Source organism: Lactuca virosa, chromosome 4 (genome assembly GCF_052849685.1).
Source record: "Lactuca virosa cultivar CGN04683 chromosome 4, Lactuca_virosa_CGN04683_v6, whole genome shotgun sequence".
NCBI classification, from domain to species: domain Eukaryota; kingdom Viridiplantae; phylum Streptophyta; class Magnoliopsida; order Asterales; family Asteraceae; genus Lactuca; species Lactuca virosa.
This window is the reverse complement of record NC_136429.1, coordinates 12,521,961-12,543,110: the sequence shown is the minus strand read 5'-3', so window position 1 is coordinate 12,543,110 and position 21,150 is coordinate 12,521,961.

Sequence of the window (21,150 nt, the reverse complement as noted above, 5' to 3'; positions counted from 1 at the left end):
ATTCAGGAGCAAGTGTGAATTTAATGCCTTATTCATTCTTCAAGAAGCTGGATCTCCCGGAACCAAGACCAATTCGTATGGCGATTCATTTAGCTAACAAGACAATCACTTTTCCAAGAGGTATATGTGAAGACTTAGTGGTCAAAGTGGACAAGTTTGTATTTCCCGCTGATTTCATAATTCTAGACATGGAGGAGGATCCTCAAGTCCCAATCATCCTTGGAAGACCCTTCCTCAACACGGCAAGTGCTATAGTAGACATGAGGGACTCGAAGCTCACTTTGCGGGTAGGAGAAGATTCAGTCACATTTGGGGTTGATCAAGCTATGAAGTATGCACGGAATAGTGACGACACGACATTCTCAATTGACATGCTTGATGAATTATTGGAGGAATGCATAAGTGAAGATTCCAGCAAGTTCACAATTTTTGATGAAGAATTTGATGCAGAAAAAGACTTAATGGACATCGAGAGGCTGCTGGAAGAAGCTGAGTTTGAAGAGTTGATGAGGCAATCTGACACTTCAACTCGCCGAGTAGGGCCGATCTACTCGCCGAGTCCAAGCGAAAAAAAAAACAGAATTCGTAAAGTCAGCTACCAACTCGCCGAGTCCCTTACCTACACTCGGCGAGTACAACAAACAGAACCCAAAAACTGAGCTCAAAAAGTTACCAGAACATTTGGAGTATGCCTTCCTTGAAGATGGCCATCAAAAGCCAGTCATTATAGCCTCTGACCTTTCTAACTCTGAAAAGGAAGAACTAGTGCAAGTTTTGAAGAAGCGAAAACGGGCCATAGCATGGAGCATTACCGACATCAAGGGAATAAGTCCCTCTTATTGTTCACACAAGATTAACCTGGAAGAAGGAGCAAAGCCGGTTGTGCAGCACCAAAGAAGACTAAACCCAAATATGCAAGAGGTGGTTAAGAAAGAAGTGGTCAAGCTTTTAGATGCGGGGATTATATATTCCATTTCCGACAACCCGTGGGTGAGTCCGGTTCAAGTGGTGCCCAAGAAAGGAGGGATGACAGTCATAACCAACGAAAAGAATGAGCTTATTCCGACACGAACGGTAACCGGTTGGAGAGTGTGCATTGATTATCGAAAACTAAACAATGCCACTCGTAAAGACCATTTTCCCTTACCCTTTATTGATCAAATGTTAGAAAGATTATCGGGCCATAGTTATTATTGCTTCCTAGACGGATTTTCGGGTTATTTCCAAATACCTATAGACCCATTGGACCAAGAAAAGACCACATTCACTTGCCCAAGTGGGACTTTTGCTTATCGACGCATGCCCTTTGGGCTATGCAATGCACCCGCAACATTTCAAAGGTGCATGACAGCCATATTCCACGACATGGTGGAAAAATTCATGGAAGTCTTTATGGACGATTTTTCTGTTTTTGGATCTTCCTTCCATGATTGTCTCACAAATCTTGACCTAATGCTTGCTAGGTGTGAAAAGACCGACTTAGTCCTTAATTGGGAAAAATGTCACTTTATGGTTAAGGAGGGTATAGTTTTGGGCCACAAGGTTTCCAAATCGGGAATTGAAGTGGATCGGGCAAAGATTGACACCATTGCCAAATTACCTCCACCAACTAATGTGAAGGGTATTAGAAGTTTTCTAGGACACGCGGGTTTTTACCGGCGTTTTATCAAAGATTTTTCTAAAATAACTAGACCTCTAACACAATTACTCCTAAAAGATGCACCATTTAATTTTACTAAAGAGTGTTTAGAGGCATTTGAATTTTTAAAGGAAAAATTGACTAATGCCCCGATCATTGTTGCACCAAATTGGAATTTACCATTTGAAATAATGTGTGATGCTAGTGATTTTGCATTAGGAGCTGTCCTTGGTCAAAGGGTTGATAAGCACTTCCAACCCATATATTATGCTAGCAAGACTTTAAATCCAGCCCAAGAAAACTACACCACCACGGAAAAGGAATTATTAGCTGTGGTGTACGCTTTTGATAAATTCCGCCCTTATTTAGTTTTATCTAAAACAACTGTTTTTACTGACCACTCTGCTATCAAGTATTTGTTTTCCAAACAGGATGCCAAGCCAAGATTGATACGATGGGTTCTACTTCTTCAAGAGTTTGACATAGAGATACGCGACAAAAAGGGAATGGAGAATGTAGCAGCTGACCACTTGTCAAGGCTTGAAAACCCGCGATTGCAAGAAGATAGAGTTGGAGATGATTTTCCGGACGAATATATTATGGTGATTGTGGGAGAAGAACCATGGTTTGCAAATATAGCTAATTACTTAGCTAGCAATTACCTCCCAAAAGATCTCACAAGTCAACAAAAGAAGAAATTCTTTTCCGAGATAAAGTATTACTTTTGGGATGAACCATATCTTTTCCGAAGCTGCGCGGATGGAATCATACGAAGATGCGTGTTCGGGAATGAAAGTTGGAAAATATTGGAGCAATGTCATAGCGGGCCCACGGGTGGACATCATGGAGCACATTACACTGCTAAGAAGATCTTTGACATTGGGTTTTACTGGCCCACGATTTTTAAAGATGCAACCCAATTTGTCAAAGAATGTGATGCATGTCAAAGAGCGGGAAACATTTCATATCGAAATGAAATGCCACAACATAGTATCCAAGTGTGCGAAGTATTTGATGTGTGGGGGATCGATTTCATGGGACCATTTCCCATATCCAAAGGCAACAAATACATATTGGTGGCGGTGGATTATGTATCCAAGTGGGCGGAGGCACAAGCCTTGCCAACTAATGACGGTCGGGTAGTGGTGAGGTTTTTAAAGAAGTTATTTTCAAGATTTGGGGTCCCGAAAGCTCTCATAAGTGACCGAGGCACTCATTTTGCCAATGATCAACTAGAGAAGGTGCTAAGTAAATATGGGGTAACCCATAAATTTTCAACATCCTACCATCCACAAACTAGTGGACAAACCGAAGTGACAAATCGAGCTTTAAAGAGAATCTTGGAGAAATCGGTGGGGAGCAATCGAAAAGAATGGTCGGATAAGCTAGACGATGCACTTTGGGCCTTCCGTACAGCTTTCAAAACCCCTATTGGTACTACACCATATAGGTTAGTTTATGGAAAGCAATGTCATTTACCGGTGGAGATAGAGCATAAAGCTTTTTGGGCTTTAAAGATGTGCAACTTCAACATGGAGGAGCTCAAGAACAACCGGTTAATGCAAATGAATGCTCTTGAGGAACTTAGAAATGATGCATACACTAGTTCTTTGATCTATAAAGAGAAAACTAAGAATTGGCATGACAGGAGGATCAAGGAAAATAAAGAATTTCATGAAGGGCAAAAGGTGTTGCTCTTTAATTCAAGGTTAAAACTCTTCTCGGGCAAACTCAAGTCAAGATGGGATGGCCCTTTTCTGGTGAAGAAGGTGTTTCCACAAGGTGCTATAGAGCTATTGTCAAAAGATGGCACCCCGTTCAAGGTCAATGGACATAGAGTCAAAAAGTATGAAGAAGGAGTTCCAAGGAATGAAGGCATGGAAGAGTTGATGTTGCTGGAAGGGATTGCAGCCACGTAGAATGGGAGGAGTCCAGCTAATGACTCCTTAAAAAGAAGCGCTTCCGGGAGGCAACCCGAGTTTAGAGTTTGCATTTCTTTTTCCTTTTCTTTCTTTTTAATTCCTTAGGATCTTTTTCATTCATCTTCTTCTGGAAATATGTTCTAAATGATTGCTTGAGGGCAAGCAATGCCTAGAGTGTGGGGTGGTGGGTTAAAAACATTAAATTCAATTTTTGTCAAACTGCAAGCTTTACTCGCCGAGTAGGTACGAGTACTCGGCGAGTGCTTGCCTAAATAACCAAAAAAAAAACCGCGTAAAAGCGTTTGTACTCGGCGAGTAGCCAACTTACACAGACGGTATAAAAATCTGAGAAATAAGGGTTTTTACCCATTTTACCCACACACTCGCCGTGCACAGCCTCCTTCAAGCGATTTCTGTGATTTTTGGCTTAATCCTCGACTTTCAAGGAAAAGGGTACCATGTCCAGACGAGGTCAGTCTTCAAGAGGGGGAAGCCAAGGGGACATCCCGTGGCTCTCATTCCGCCAAATCACATCCAAATCGTCTCAAGCCCGTGCCAAAAACAAGTTAGAGGCTTTAAAACAGAAAGAGATTCATTTACCCAATGCAGTGGATTGGGATTGGATGGGGAAAGTTGGTTTGGAAGAAGAGCTAACACCATATTTGGTGAAAGAATGTAATTTGGGGGATTCAACCATCATATGTGATGGTTGGTTACAGCTTTTCAAAATTCAAGAACCAGTCTACGCTGAATTATGTTGGGAGTTTTTTGCTACCATCTCATTCCGAGGTGGTAGTGAGTACTACAATCCCAATGTAGTTTCCTTTTCTCTTGGTGGGGAGCTGCGACAATGCAACATGGCTGAATTTTCATGGAGGCTTGGAATCTATGAGCAAAGCACTATGTTGAATGAATATTTTGAAGTTTTTTTAGAGAATTGCCACAAAGATCTCCCCGAGGGAGTGGTTGCTTCTACCTGGTGGAATACTATTGCTAACCGGGTGTACATCCCATCTACCGCACAGGAGGGTCACATACGTTCACCGATCCACCGTCTCATTCATCGGTTCATTGCCAGCACGATTAATATGCGAAAGGACTGGGACAAGGTCCCGACCCTTGACATCTTTTATCTTTGGAGTATTATTACTCCCGATGTTTTCTGCAATCTCCCCTATCGCGTAGCCAAGTATCTTGCTGAAGGGGCTGTTAAGGAGAAGATGAACTCCAAGATTAATGGAGGGATGTTTGTGACGAGGCTTGCAAGGTCATTTGGGGTATTAGATTTGAAAGAGTCAAGGGCGCTGACGGTCATTTATCCCCCTCCGTTCAACACCGCATTATATAGGAGGGCAAGGATTGTGGAAAAGTTTGGTGATTCTTTTTCTATTCCTCATGCGGATGAGCCGGCTATCCCCGAGGAGCCGGGAAGGCGAGTGAGGCAAAGAAGCGAGCGGGTACGGGAAGACCCACCGGTTATTCCGGTGGAAGAAGAGAACGATGGATGGAATCAACTTGAGTACCGGCGCTACTTGGATGATATTGGAAGAGGAGTTAACTATAACAATCAATCATTTGGCTATCTCTTCCAACAAATAAACATCGTACCGAGACCTGGACCCGGCTACCCCCACATCATGAGTTGGGAAGAAAGGATGAGGAAAGGCAATGAAGGAGGAGGAAGTGGAGCTGGAGGAGCCGACATGGATGATGAAGAATGAAGAATGTTTCTTTTGTGTTTTAATTTATTTTCGTGATGTTTTATTTGGACAACTTGTTAAACTTGGATGATTTTATTTCTTGTTAGGACTTTTGGTTGCTTTCACTCTTGTCTGCATTTTTTTTTCAGGATTGGAAGGTTAGGATACATTTAGAAGTCTTATGGGTCAAGGTTCAAGTAAGGAATGTTCAATTGAGAGTGCGAAGTCTTTTCCATTAAGTTCGAGTCTGTTAGAGTTGGGAGTGTAGAGTGCTTTATTACTGAAGTAATTAGAAAAAGAGTCACTGAATTACCCCGATTCAGCACTTCAGTCGAAAGGAAAACTCAGCGCATACTCGCCGAGTGCACATATCCTACTCGGCGAGTGCATGGACAAATTCACGACTTCTCTGCAAGTTAGCAACATACTCGCCGAGTACACGACTTACTCGCCGAGTCCATCATCATTTTTTTCGGATTCCAGAGTTGTTTTGGGCACGTTCGTTACAGTTTTATCCAACTCTTTCATAGAGGATCATTGCTGGAGGTTTCTAGGAGCTGTATCCTACATATTTGAGTCATTTGCAAGTCTACCACACGCGACATGACACCCAAGACATGGATGAGCTGTTCCCATGTTTAAAGTCATTCAAAGATGGAGCTAAATTGAAGATGATCAGCCTCGCCACTACTATCCCAGGGGAGTTTGTTCCAATTCCCTCTTTATTTTTATGTTTTCTTATTCATGCATAATATGCAATGGGGGCATTGCATGAAATAAGTGTGGGGTAGGGGGTTGGTTACATTTAGTTAAAATTTAGATTAATTTTAAAATTTTGCATAAAATTGCTAGGGCTAATTTAGATATTTTGGTAAAAACAATTAGGGATCATGCTAGTATTATATTTGATGATTCCATGAGGACCCAAATGTTTAGTTGAGCCTATATACGTTATAGTGCATTTGTGGCTCCCTTATTCTAGTGAAATCATGGGACAAAAACACAACCTCGCTTAGCCCGAAGGATGCAATATGTTTAGCATCGTGTACTTGAAATGTATCCAGGAAAATTGTTATCATTAATCAATAAAGGTTGAAGTTGAGTGCCCCTGCTTAAGCATGTAGGTATTGAGTGAAGAAAAAAGTGAGTTACATGAAAAAAAAAAGAGAGAATTACAAAAGAAAAGTTGTAAGAATTTTTGGAGCATCAAAGTCAAATATGAAATTAGAAGATCAAAAATTCCAAGAAATTCAAAAAGTGGAAGATACCAAAAACCAAACAACAAAGTGGTGAATTCAAAGAGATCAAAGATCAAATGCCAAAGAAATGAAGAATTCCAAAGAGCTCCAATGTGGTATCATACATTGTAATTATCTAGATTATGTATGCTTGGGTTACTCAACCAAAAACACCTTGAGGTTAAGAGGTTTTCTGAGGATGGATTCGGAGGGATGCATAAAATGAGCATAGTTCGGGGTGAGTGGGCGAATGTTTATGAGGATTGTGAGTATTTAGAGTATGGGGGGTTATTAGGAAAATTTTAGACACAAATGTGCGCGTTGCGGTCTTGGCATAATGGCTGGGTTCGACGTGAGTTGTCCTATGTGATTCTAATGTGTTAAAATTCAGTTTTGCTTGGGGGCAAGCAAAAGTCAAGTGTGGGGTATTTTGATATGTGCATAATTAATCATATGTTTAACATATATTTCTATTCATTTTTGGCTAATTATATGCATAATATGGACAAAAGGTACTTAATAATGCTTATATTGTGTTTTCAGTCCAAAAGACATGCTTGGAAGCAGAAAGGAAAAAGGAGAAGCAATTAGAGACCAAAGAATGAAGGAAAAGGGAAAACTACACACTTACTCGGCGAGTTCATTAGAATGTTCCCGAAAGAAAAGTCAAGATTCCTTGCCGAACACGAGTCCACGCATGTACTCGGCGAGTCCACGACCTACTCGCCGAGTAGACCCTATTTTGTGATAATTATAAATAGCGGGTCTTAATCCGATGGAAGGACTGCTGGAACCTTTGGGGAGAAGCAAGCTGCGATTGAAGAGCCAGAAGAACCCTAGAGAACGAAGATACAACCTAGAATCCAATTCCGAAGAAGATTTAAGGCACATTCTCATCATTCTACTTAATCTATTGTTTCTCAATTATGGTTAGACAATTAGAATTCGTTTTATTGCTGTTAATTACCTCAATCATGAGCTAAAACTCTTAAACTTCTGTTTGGGGATACAAAATTGATATTATGGTAGGATTAATTTAATATTGGTGATTTTGTTGATTCTAGCTTGTTAAAGAACCTTATGTGTGAATGATAACTAATTTTCTGTTAATAGGAAGATAATTAAATAGTATGAACATCTTTTAATTATCAACCCCATATGTTTATGTGACCACTTTATCATATGTCTAGGACTAACGAACGTGAAACTAGAATTAATAAGAAAAATTAGGTAAATTCATGTGTGAGCTTGTTTGATGACCATCAACAAGAGGTTAACTAAAGGACCAATTTAGTTAGCTATTACAAGTCTAAATTAACCCGAATAAATAATCTAGTGAATTAAATTAAATTAGACAACTGATCACTGTTTGAGTTAGTTTGTTTTCTAAGGATTATCGTAGCGAACGCAAGGCTAATCACTTGAATCGGTAGCCAATAGAAGAATTAATCCATTGCACTATTACCATAATATCAACCATAGGATCAATTGAGTTGAACTAAACAGAAGTCCCTTTTATTATTAAATTCAGTTAAATCTTTGTTTTTCTAGTTCTTAGCCCAAGTAGTATTAGTAAGTTTCTAGTCTTGTAAAACTAGAGAAAACCCATATTTACTATTTAATTTAGATAAAATTAGTCCTTAGTTTTAATTTACCGTTCCCTGAGTTCGACACTCTACTTACCCAACTATACCACTAAAAGACAGGTTCACTGCCTTTGTGTGCTTAATTTATAACTCAAAAGTAGGATTAAAACCAGTGCATTTTACACACATCAATAATCCACTACTAAGCTTTAAAGAATAAACGCTGATCTTGGTAACAGGTGATGACCTCATATTGCCCATTATCAGGTTCATCTTCCCAAGCTCCACATTCCTACTTTCTTTTAGTCCCTGCAAGTCAGAGAAAATGTGAAAACCACATCCTGTATCAAGGACCCAAGAATTAGAATGCGGTGAATTTTTAGACAAAATAGTGTAAATACATGTTGAGGTTGGCATGATCTTTCCATCCTTAATGTACTGCAGGTACTTGGGGCAGCTTCTCTTCCAATGCCCTTTGCCTAGGCAGTAGAAGCACGTAGCATCTTTTGGATCTGTGGCAGGGGGAGCAGAATTGGTTTTTCCTTTGGGTCCACTACTAGAAGACCCGTCATGAGACTTTCCCTTCCAATTTTTCTATGAGGGATCTTTCCTCTTTTTCCCCTTTCCTTGTCCAATAGCCAGGACTAGAGCAGCAGCAGCAGTAGGAGTATATTCAACAACCTTTCCTTTCAATCCACTTTCAGCGGTTCTCAGCAAGCCTTGAAGTTTACTCAATGTAACTTCCTCTTTTCTCAGATGATAAGTCATCTTGAACTGATCATAACAAGGAGGCAATTAGTGCAAGGCTATGTCAATAGCCAGTTCCTCATCGAAGTTCACATTCAGCTTGAGTAAACTATGGACTCTCCATCCTTCATCTTGGTGGTTATGAGTGACATGGATATTTCATTCCTTTCTTGACGCGCTCTTTGATGGTACTTCTCCATCAAGTCCTGGCACATCTCGTAAGGCCAATAGTCCTCATAAAACCGTTGTAGCTCAGGAGTCATAGTCGCCACCATAATGCATGACACCTTAGTAGCATCTTTGCATTGGTCCCTATACTCTGCTATTTATTCAGGAGTAGCTTTAGTTTTGTCTATCTCGTTCAGCTGTTTGTCGAGGACGTATTCCTTGTACTCGAATCGCAAGGCCATTCTGATGTTACGAATCCAATCATTAAAATTGGTTCCATCGAATGTCACATTGGTACAAATGCTCAAGAGAGAGGAGTTAACAGAGTTGTTGTTGGAGGAACCGAAAGCGTTGTTTGAGGTAGACATCTGAAAAAGAAGAAAGACAAGTTTAAGATTAGATAGGAAATCCTTAATATAACACCCAAATGAAATATTAAGGCTAGGACCCAACACAATAATTCGCAATTCAGAAAAGGGATGTCGTAATCCAATTACAAATTATTTGAAGGTAGGTAAATGACGATTTACCAATTCCACCACGAAAACGAAATTTAAGTGAATTAGGTTTTTGAATTTGGAATTCCTAGATCTTTTGAGATTCATTGAACCATTCCATGGGATGTTTAATCTCGATTATGCCCTTCAATTTTGTGATTGGGATATCGAGGATCACAAACAAGGTGTGAATAACCATGCAAATTAGTTTGGTACTCTCGATGTCATTTAACACCAAATCAATGTGTCGGTTAACCACACACGCTCCATTGATCAATGATAATTTATGAGTTACCCATTGCCACCCTTTGTTAGTACAAATTAGTGTGTCGGTTAACCACATACGCTCCACTAACGATTTGACAAAGTTCAATGTGCAATTTCATGGAATAGCATCAAATTCACATTTTCCTAAAGTAACTAAGATTGGGAATTTTTTATAAAACATTTAGTTACTTTACACATATCATTATACTTATTAGTGAGATATTAATGTCATATCCTACCCGTTCGGCTAACGACCCTCCACCAATGAAGGAAGCGGTTGGTGAGGGTGAACACCCATTCAACCGCCATTTTATAGGTAGTTTCCTTATACCCCCTTATAGATCGGCTTCGTGAATGAGGGCTACTAACGGTAAGACTGACTTTTTCTTATACATATATATATATATATATATATATATATATATATATATATATATATATATATATATATATATATATAAATTAAACTTTTAATTTTATAATAGTATAAGGGTGTATTTTAAACTTTTAAAATACTAGGGTTCTAGAATTTAAGATTTCAAAATTAAACTTTTAATTAGATTTTAAATTCCGAAACCAAATGGGTATTTTTAAAACTTTTCAAAAATACTAGATCAAATTTGAAATAATTAAATTAATCAAATAATTTTTTGCTTAATCTTAAAATTTGACCAAATCTCTTAATTTGATAAGGATATAGATTTACCTTTTCAGAAATTCAATTTTAAGCATTAAAAACGAATTTGGTAATTATCCTAATCAAACAAAGATATCAAAATCGAAAAATCAGGGATCTGACAGCCCGACTCGTCGAGTTGTTGCAATGAACTCGTCGAGTAGGCTCAACTCGCCGAGTCCCATGAGGAACTCGTCGAGTCTGATGAATAGATTGACGAATCTGTTCCCTCCTCCTTTGGACAATCCACATATGCATCAAATTCAACTGAAAAACATCCTAGGCTCTGATACCACTGAAGGGTTATGAGCATAACTACAACCTATGTGTTCATGCAACCCTAATTGTTTTAGATCTAAGTTTTTCACTAGTTGAACATGCAAATTGAATACCAAAGCAAAACCCTAGATCTAGCATACATAATTAAAAAATTACATAATAAAGGGTTTTGATAATTACCTTAACTTGTTATGTAGTAATAACAAGAAACCTTGCAGATCCTTGACTCTTGAAAGCTTAGTGCCTCAAATGTTGCACCTCTAATGGTTCAAAAACACCACTAGCAAGAGGATGAGAGGAAATAGGAGGGAAAGAACTTAGAATTTCGGCTGGGGTTTCTCTTAGAAAGCATAGGGCATAAAATCATAAGCCAGGGGTTCCTTATATAGCTGAGAGCTGCTAGGGTTTCCGGAGGAAACCCTAATTTCCTACTTAAGGCTTAAGCAGCCCATGGACTCCTACTAAGAAGCCTTGGACGAAATCTATAGGGCCTCCTTATAGATTTTCGTCTACTCCTAATTAAGGAGTCCATCAACCCAGTTTCACAACTATCAATGATTTCCAAAACAGCCCCTGTTCCTTTAATCAGTTCCTTTAATCCCAAAATTAATTCCAAATTAATTTCTGATTAAATACTAATTAAATAACATGATTTCTAATTAATATATTATTTTCATAATACATTAATAAATCAATTTATTATTCCAAATAATAAATTCAACCCCTCTCTCCAAAATTTATCCTGTCAAGTTGTTAGGGTGAAGGCAACCCAAAAGGACCATGCTACTATCAAATCAAGTACATACCAATTATAATTACGGGCTTAGACAACTAATCCAACCCCAGCTCACTACCGACCACTTCCCACCAATCCTGTGCGATGTCCTTCAATAGGCAAGAAACATATATGACCTTCGCCTCCTCGGGGCAGAAACTCGTCCTGAACGCGTTAGCTATATCCGCTAACCATCTCCTACTGATAAAGGGGTCCCTCTCCCCATGGAACGCAGGGGCTCCACAAGCTTGAAACTCTCGAAAAGAAAGAGTGCGAGCTCCAACGATGGCCATAATATCAGCACGGAACGCGCCCAAGCGCTCATCCAAAATCTCCGCAATACTGCAAGAAACTTCCGATGAGATGAACTCCCACATCTGCTCACTAATCGGCTCAGCACTAGCACCTGAGGCGGAACCCGCACCAGAATCAGAGCCAAAACCTGAACCATCTCCCTGAGTGCTCATCTCCAAACTGAAACACAACAAGCCAACGATCAAAAAATGCCCAAAAATCCTCCTCCCATAAGCTTCTTAGATTCTCCAAGACTCTCACCAATTCGAGTATGGATCCTGTGCTTTCAGTAGTACAGGCCCAATACTACCTTCCACACCTATCCATACTTTCCTCAGTAATCATCCCGAATCTTCTAAGTCACCTCCTCAACTGATGCTCCGAAAACTCACAAAACCGCACCACCAAAACCCACTGAAGCATATCCTAGGCTCTCCTAGGTTCTTGACCCCACCCGACCCTCAACTGCTAAAGGACTCCCACCAATGTCAACTAACTTCCTCATGATTATAGTTACATGCAACAGAGACCATATAATCCTTCGAGTAAAAAACTCATCCCTAGAACAGTTGGACTCAGAAAAGAGTTGCACAATAAGGTCAAATCCATCACTCTGAGATTATTTAACTTGTACCACATGTGACTTAGCATAATCACTTACCAGTCAATTCACATTACTAAAAGTCCCACAAAGCACAAAGCAAGCAACATTCAGGCAATGGAAAATCTAACCAACATACACAAATCAGGCTATTCTATCATCTAATCTGGAATCCATACTAGCATGCAATTCTAAATCTCATACAATCAGGCGTATAAAGACATCTCTCCTATCATATAATACTAAGCAAACCCTTATCCCTAATCTAGCATGCAATTCTCACAGTCATATCATATATCATATTAAACATATATTGGTATATTGGGAACCACTTACTTGAGCTCGGTTGATTGCATGCATCACACCCCTTTCTTTGATTAGAAATTCTTTTTTAACTAAATGTTTATTTTATAAAAAAAATTTCACCAAACCCTCAGTTTGAGTTCAGGCACACCTGAGAGTATGCCCAAATCCCTCAAACCAAGGCTCTGATACCAACTTGTAACATCCCGAAAATCAAGGATAAAAATTTCATTTTTATTATAATCAAAACACCATTGTAACTTTATCCAATCATTTAAAAGCATTTCAAAATAAGAAAATTATCAGAGTTCATTCCCAAAGATCACATATTGCGGAAAAGACGGGTGTATGCACTGCGATCAAGCCGGGCCCTTCACTTTCGAACCGGAAGTACCTGAAACCATAAACAGCAAACTATAAGCACAAAGCTTAGTGAGTTCCCTAAATACCACATACCACACACACCAATCGAGGCATAAATAACATTCATATGAACGAGCAATACTTATCATACATATACCACAATCAATAAAGGTGCTATGTGTCGTTCATAGTCTTGCCATTATGCCACGAGCCGCCTCGTGGTATTCCTTACCAGGCCGGGGGCCAAAACCCTAGGTCTTACAGACAAGTTCCAGGAGCCACCTCCGGGTCTTCCATGCAAGCATCACAAAGACAACTAGCATACAATCTACACTACTTAACTAAATGACTACCAGAGTTCAGACTCTGGTCTTGCATATAGTTTGCCAGGAGCCGCCTCATCGTCTTTCAATCAAACCGCCAAGGGTTACCCCTGGGTCTTCCTACAATACATAAACCAAATGGGCCGGCATTGGTGCCTTCGACCCATAGAACAGTGAGGAGACTCACCTCGAATGCAGAAGCTCACAGAAAGAAATGCCTAGCTGCTGCCCTGACGACACCTTTGAGCTATCAGATAAAAATAACACCCAATTAGCAATTAGGTTCCATTCTAAGGCCCGCCATCCATACTTGGGGTAAAATTACCATTTTACCCCTGACCCAACAACATCAAAACTGAGGCCCAAATCCAAAAGGTCCACAAAGGCTCACTAATGGCCCAATTTTTCAAGTTGGGCACAACCCCATATGGGCCTTATCCTAAGCCATAATTTCCGTAATTACAATTCTGATTTTGTCAAGTACCCCTTTTGAACAACTTAGTCAAAGCCAGGGTCAAAATTCATGGTCAACGGCCCGAGTTGACCCAACACGCCGAGTTGTCCTTAACTCGCCGTGTTTCTTCATTATTTGCAAGGTCGGGGAAAAACCGAGCCAACTCGCCGAGTTTATCCATAAACACATCGAGTTCGCCAGAAACCCAACATCTTAATACATTAAGCTGGCATTATCGACTCTAAGAGCTTCACAACTTAGACCTCAACCAAAATGAGATCTAGAAGGGTAAAGTTTCGAACTTTACCCCTAGGAACCACCGAAATGGGTCCAAGCCCAAACCCTAGACTTAAAAGAGTGAGGGCTTAACCATTAAGCACTTAATATTCAAAGACAAAGCCCCAAACTGCAGATCTGACACCCTAGAGCTGGAAGACCACGTAAAGTTTCCAACTTTACGCTCATGCATGCCTAGGAGAGGCTCCAATGTTTAAGAAAGGCTTAATAAGGGACTTAATGAATGCACGAAGCCCTTAAATCCATAAAGTTGGCACCTTTATGCCAAAAGAGTTAATGAAAACTCCAGATCTGAAAGAATAAGGCTTTGGGACGTCCTAATCCCAACATCCATCCAATCCATGGCTAAAACATAACAATTTAACCCAAAAGAGAGGTCTAAGCATCTAGCCATCAAGATAAGAACTTGATACCTCAAACTCCTTGCAAAATGGGTAGCGGTTCTGGATCCAAGACTTCCTTCTCCAAGCTTAGAGCTTCAAGATCTTCTAACTCCTTCACAATGCACCAAAATGAACACCAAACTTTCTTCCAAGGCTCAAATGCTTGACAATGGAGGCAACAACTCGCTTTAGGGTTTTGACAACAATGAAGGCTGATAAGGAGGCCATCCAAAGGAACTTAAGGCCTTTTAATAGGATGCAACACCCCAAAAATTAGGGTTTCCAACCCAGCTGCCAACTCGCCGTGCTGAGGCACCTTAACACGCCGATTTGGTTCATTAAATTTCGCGGCCAATAACATTTCAACACGCCGAGTTGAGGCTCCAACTTGTCGAGTCCCAAGGAGAAAACCTAAACAACTTGGAATCAACTTCATACCGGATATCAAGCGTTAATCCACAATTGATTTACAACCCACTCATGTGTAAATATCTAATAACTTGCATTTAAATTGAGAAACCATCATATGTTATTACATAAACTATACGTATGGGGTAAAATGAAGGTGAAAAGGAAAACATCTAGATTTTGAAATCACACTTCTGAAGTGATATTAAAATGGGTATTTGTTTGATGATTATCTTCAAATATCTTTGGAAACTGGGGTTAGTGATGATGAATGCTTTTGAATATTTAGGAATTTTGTTTTAAAAACAATTGACCTTGTGTATGGAATTTAAGTCTGTAATGATTATCGAAGGTAGGTTAACGACAACTTGAATCAAGAGGGGAGGAAGAGGATTCTATATGGGTAGGTTAGGTATATTCATTTTTACTTTTTTAAGGTAATATATAATAAATAAATCAGAAATAATTTATTAATGGCATGATAGTCTTTTTATGTCTGGCATGGACCAAAGACACAACAAATACATATCTCAAGGATTATTTAAGTTAAAAAAAATTTAGAGACCAAACATGTATATTTATCAAATTATAGTAGTCTAGTAAAATAGTAAATGACGGTGAAAGAATTTTAGGACATTTCATTATGCATTGAAGACGATTGCACCTTAGTAGTGACTAGACTAATGTGCACCTTAGTAGTGTCCAAACTTTAAAGATAAATTATTCTACAATAAAGTTTATGTAGGCCATATGATTATAGTAAGTTAACCTCATTCATTAATGAAACATAAAGAAAGTAAGTGACATTCAGGGGCGGAGCCAGAATTTTACAATAAAGGGGCTTACATCATAATAAGGTTAACCAATATTTTATTACTGGATAACGCAATATAATTAATAATTTAAAGGAATATTTGAGATAAATATTAATACATACTTTTAATATCTAAAAAAAATTAATATATGCATATGGACCGTGTCCAAATCAAAAATTTTAATGATAAAAAGCAATAGAAAAATTAAAAATAAACCTAAAAGTAATAATTAACTATTTTATCAATAATAAGCATTAAAACTAACAAAAAAATTATAAAAAAGTATCATCCTAACAAAGTCAATAAAATAAATAAATCACAACTTATCATCCGATAAATATGACTTACATAACAAGAAAACACAAAAATATATAGATTATAAAATAAATGGTTTATAAAATATGATTTTATAAGACTTAATATCATCAAATTCTTATTATTTATTATCAATGTGTTAACAAAACAGTAAAAATGGTATAAAAAATGTTAGCTGTCAAAAAGCAATTATTTCAACGGTAAATCTTTTATTTTTAGGTAAATCTAGTCTATGTTGATAAAGGATATGCAACATTCAACCCTTGTTATTATGAAAATCAAAATAATATTTATTAATTTAGTCAAGGGGAGTAATGTATATAAATTGGAAAAGTTGAAGGGAGTAATATATATAAATTAGAAATGTTGAGGGGGGCAGAGCACCTGCTTGCCCCTGTACTCCCTCCGCCATTGGTGACATTGAAGTTAGGTTAAAGGCAAGGTATTTCTCCGACTTGAGGTTTAAATATTATAAGGGTTTTACCTTTCACTTTGAAGTAACTATAAGAAAAGAGATTGTAACCATCGATATGCCAAGAAAGAAGAGTATTTAAGAATAGAAGATGAGTTTAGAGAACTCACTCATCAAGTGTAAAGAGTCTATGAATTATTTGTAAATTTATCTTTGGTGAGAATCTACCCATGTTATAGAAATGTAAATATCTGAATCTGAAAGATTTTGCACTTAAGAAAAAAACATCGTGGATTAGTTAACCTCATAATGGATTCTTGATTTAGGATGAAAACTGATGGGTTTTATGCATAAGAACAATCCTATGTGTTCATACAAACCTTAATGCTTGGATCTAGGTTTCTCTATTGTACATGCTTTGAATCTAAGACTTGCAAACCCTAATCTAGTATACATAATATCAAAATAACAAATAACATCAGATCTAGATGTTTACCTCTTCAATAGTATCTTGAATCTTCTTTTCTTGAGCTTAGAATCACAACTGTAATTCCTCTAATGGATCACAAACACCACACAAGCAAGAAGGCAATTATGAGAGAGGATAGATGATGCTAAAATCGGCGCTAGGGTTTCTCTTGGGAACAAGTGGCCGAAAATTGAAGCCTTTGGGTCTTATTTATACTGTAGGGTGCTAGGGTTTCAGTCTAAACCCTAATGGATAGCTTAGCCACCAAGCAGCCCAAGGAACCTTCTGGAATGAGGCCTTGGACGAAAATATGATGATCCTTCATCATAATTTCGCTCCCCCTTAGTCCATTAGGTTTCCCAGCCCAAAACTCAACTATCACACATTTGACAGTTTATGCCCCTTTATTTAATTAATCTCTTTTAGTCACCAAATTAATTCCTAATTAAGTTATGACTAATACTAATTAAATAAATATGATTTCTCCTTTAATATATTATTCTTATAATATATAAATAAACCATAATATCCTCTCTCTCATATCAAATTACCTTGTCAAGTTGCTTTGGTGAAGGCAACCCAAAAGGACCATGCACAACCGGGTCAAGTACATACCAAATATAGTTACGGGCTTAGACAATAATCCAACAGTCTCCCACTTGGATAAGTCTAGTAACTATATCTCACATACGACTTCAGAATCTGATTAGCAATCGTAACTCTTATACGCTTCTGTCAACTCTGATCAAAATCCTGTCCTTCAGATAAGGGATCGTATAATCCTCTGTTCTAGATATCATGCTGACAATACTTATTGTCCAGCATTTTGTTTCTCGATCTCTGATTCGTTCGACATAGAATTCAGTTGAACACATCAACCTCATCCTGACAGGGCCGGCACATAAGTCAAACCAAATCATCGAGTGGCCAAGATATCGCTTTTATCCTCTTAGAATAAAAGGAACATATAAACTTCGATTTATATGCTTTTATTATCTACTAGCTAAGTTACACACAATAATACGTTTTATAACATCAAGTTACTGATGCGTTTTTGTATTATCAATATATAATCAACTAGCAAACAATAACCATATCTCTAGGTTTTAAGATTATATGATATTATCATCTTGCGATCACTTATGATAACATTCAAGAAGTGATACTAGCAAGTGCAGGTTTATTCCAATGCTCAAAACATATTTCATAAGCACTCATAAACTTCGTAGCAAACCTTTGCTATGTCTAAAACTTTTCAGACAATCTATAAACAAATTTATGACAATCTTCTTTCATATCTACTTCCAACATATGAGCGATTGTGGACTGTTCGAACAATCTTATTATTCAGAAAGTCAAAACATGCAAAATTTGGAAATAACAGATAAATTATCAACACAAGATAGTAACTTTCTTATAAATAACACACCTTTATTTAATCATCAAAATGTTGAATACAAAATTATCCATTACAAATTTCCTACCTATCTAATCTAAACTAATATCGTCCTTTAGCCCAACGCTCCTAGCGTGCTTCAAATGCTTTACCCTACTCAGTCCCTTCGTAAGGGGATTTGCTGGGTTATCTTTTGACGATACTCTCTTTACAACGAGGAGTCCCTCTTCTACCCGATGTCTAATAAAATGGTATTTCCTGTCGATATGTCGAGATCTACCATGATCCCTTGGTTCCTTGGTCAAGGCAACCGCTCCTTCATTATCACAGAAAATTTCCATGGGCTCCTTTATGGATGGCATAACTCCAAGGTCTCCTATGAAGTTCTTCAACCATATAGCCTCTTTTGACGCTTCGCTTGCCGCAATGTACTCTGATTCGCACGTTGAATCAGCTACGGTCTCTTGCTTGGAACTTTTCCAAGTCACTGCTCCTCCATTCAGGGTAAAGACCCAGCCTGACTGCGATCGGTAATTATCCCTATCCGTCTGAAAGCTAGTGTCACTGTACCCTCGCACCCTTAAGTCATCACTCCCACCGAGGACTAGAAACCATTCCTTGGTCCTTCGTAGGTACTTAAGAATATTCTTGACAGCAATCCAATGTGCTCTACCAGGGTTCCCTTGATATCTGCTGACCATGCTCAAAGCGAAGGCCACATCAGGGCGAGTACAGGTCATAGCGTACATAATCGAGCCAACTGCGGAAGCGTAAGGTACTCGGCTCATATCAGTTATCTCTGCCTCTGTACTCGGGCTCTGAGTCTTACTCAGTTTGGTATTGCATTGAATTGGTAACTCCCCTTTCTTGGAATTTTCCATACTAAAACGTTTTAGTACCTTTTCCAAGTACGTATCCTGACTGAGTCCTATCAGTCTCTTACTTCTGTCTCTCACTATCCTTATTCCCAGAATATACGAAGCCTCTCCGAGGTCCTTCATAGCGAAACACTTCCCAAGCCAGGACTTGACCTCCTGCAAGGTTGGGATGTCGTTTCCTATGAGCATTATGTCATCGACATACAATACGAAGAAGCTCACTATACTCCCACTGGCCTTGACATATACACATGACTCATCTTCGCTTCGCAGAAAACCAAACTCTTTGACCTTCTCGTCAAAACAAAGATTCCATCTGCGAGATGCTTGCTTTAATCTTCAGCCAACTTCCCATTTAGGAAAGCGGTTTTTACGTCCATCTGCCAAATTTCATAATCATGAAACGCAGCTATTGCGAGCATTACCCTAATAGACTTTATCTTAGCAACTGATGAGAAGGTCTCATCATAGTCAACTCCAGGAGTTTGAGTAAAGCCCTTCGCGACCAATCACGCTTTATAATTGTGCACTTTCCCATCCATGTCTGTCTTCTTCTTGAAGATCCACTTGCACCCGACTGTCTTACAACCTGGTACATTATCAACCAAATTCCAAACTTGGTTGTCATACATGGACTGAATCTCGCTGTCCATTGCCTCTTTCCATTTAGCAGACTCTGGGCCTGCCATGGCTTCCTTATAGCTATTAGGTGCGTTTCATGATTATGAAATTTGGCAGATGGACGTAAAAACCGCTTTCCTAAATGGGAAGTTGGATGAAGATGTTTACATGAATCAGCCAGAGGGTTTTGTCACAATAAACGTATCCCCGTCAGTAGTAATATGGAAACCATAAAACTGGGGTGGAACACTAACTCTATTCGAACGTCTAAGAGGTAAGGACTGGTCAATTGGTTCAACAGGAGTTTCCTCCTCAGGTTGCACGCCAGTGTTGGAGGTTCCTTCATCTCCTGACTCTTGAAGCTCTTCAAGGTCAATCTGACTCCCACTGTCTCCTTGACTTATGAGTTCTCTCTCTCTGAAAACCCCTCTCCTAGCAACAAAGACAACATTGTCACTTGGTCTATAGAAGAGATAGCCAAAAGTCTTCTGTGGGTAACCGATGAAAAAACACTTCTCACTACGCGGTTCTAGCTTGTCGTGAGTCTCTCGTCTTACGAAAGCTTCACAACCCCAAACCTTGATATGTGCTAACGAGGGAGCTTTCCCTGTCCACATCTCGTGAAGTGTTTTGGCAACCTTCTTGGTGGGAACTAAGTTAAGGATATGGGCGGCAGTCTCTAAGGCATACCCCCAGAATGAGATTGGTAACGAAGCACGACTCATCATAGAACGAACCATGTCCAACAAGGTTCGATTACGTCTCTCAGCCACACCATTCAATTGTGGCGTTCTAGGAGGCGTCAATTGCGAAACTATTCCGCATTCTTTTAGATAGTCGTGAAACTCAAGACTTAGGTACTCTCTTCCTCGATCAGATCGAAGCATCTTGATTTTCCAGCCCAACTGATTCTCCACTTCATTCTTGAACTCTTTGAATTTTTCAAAGGTTTCTGACTTCTGCTTGATTAAGTAGATATATCCATATCTGCTATAATCGTCTGTAAAAGTCACGTAGAAGCGACATGCGTCCCTTGTGGTGGATCTAAAGGGTCCACATACATCTGTATGTATGAGATCCAATACACCCTCACCCCTTTCACATGGGCCAGTAAAGGGTGACTTGGTCATCTTCCCAAGTAAACAAGACTCACACACGTCATCGTCCCTAAGGTCGAATGACTCCAAGACTCCATCCTTTTGAAGTTGGGCTATGCGTTTCTTGTTAACATGGCCAAGGCGACAATGCCACAAGCATGCTTTGTCCAAACTTGTGGACGAATCAATATTCAAAACATCATTTCCTAAATTATCTATAATTAACA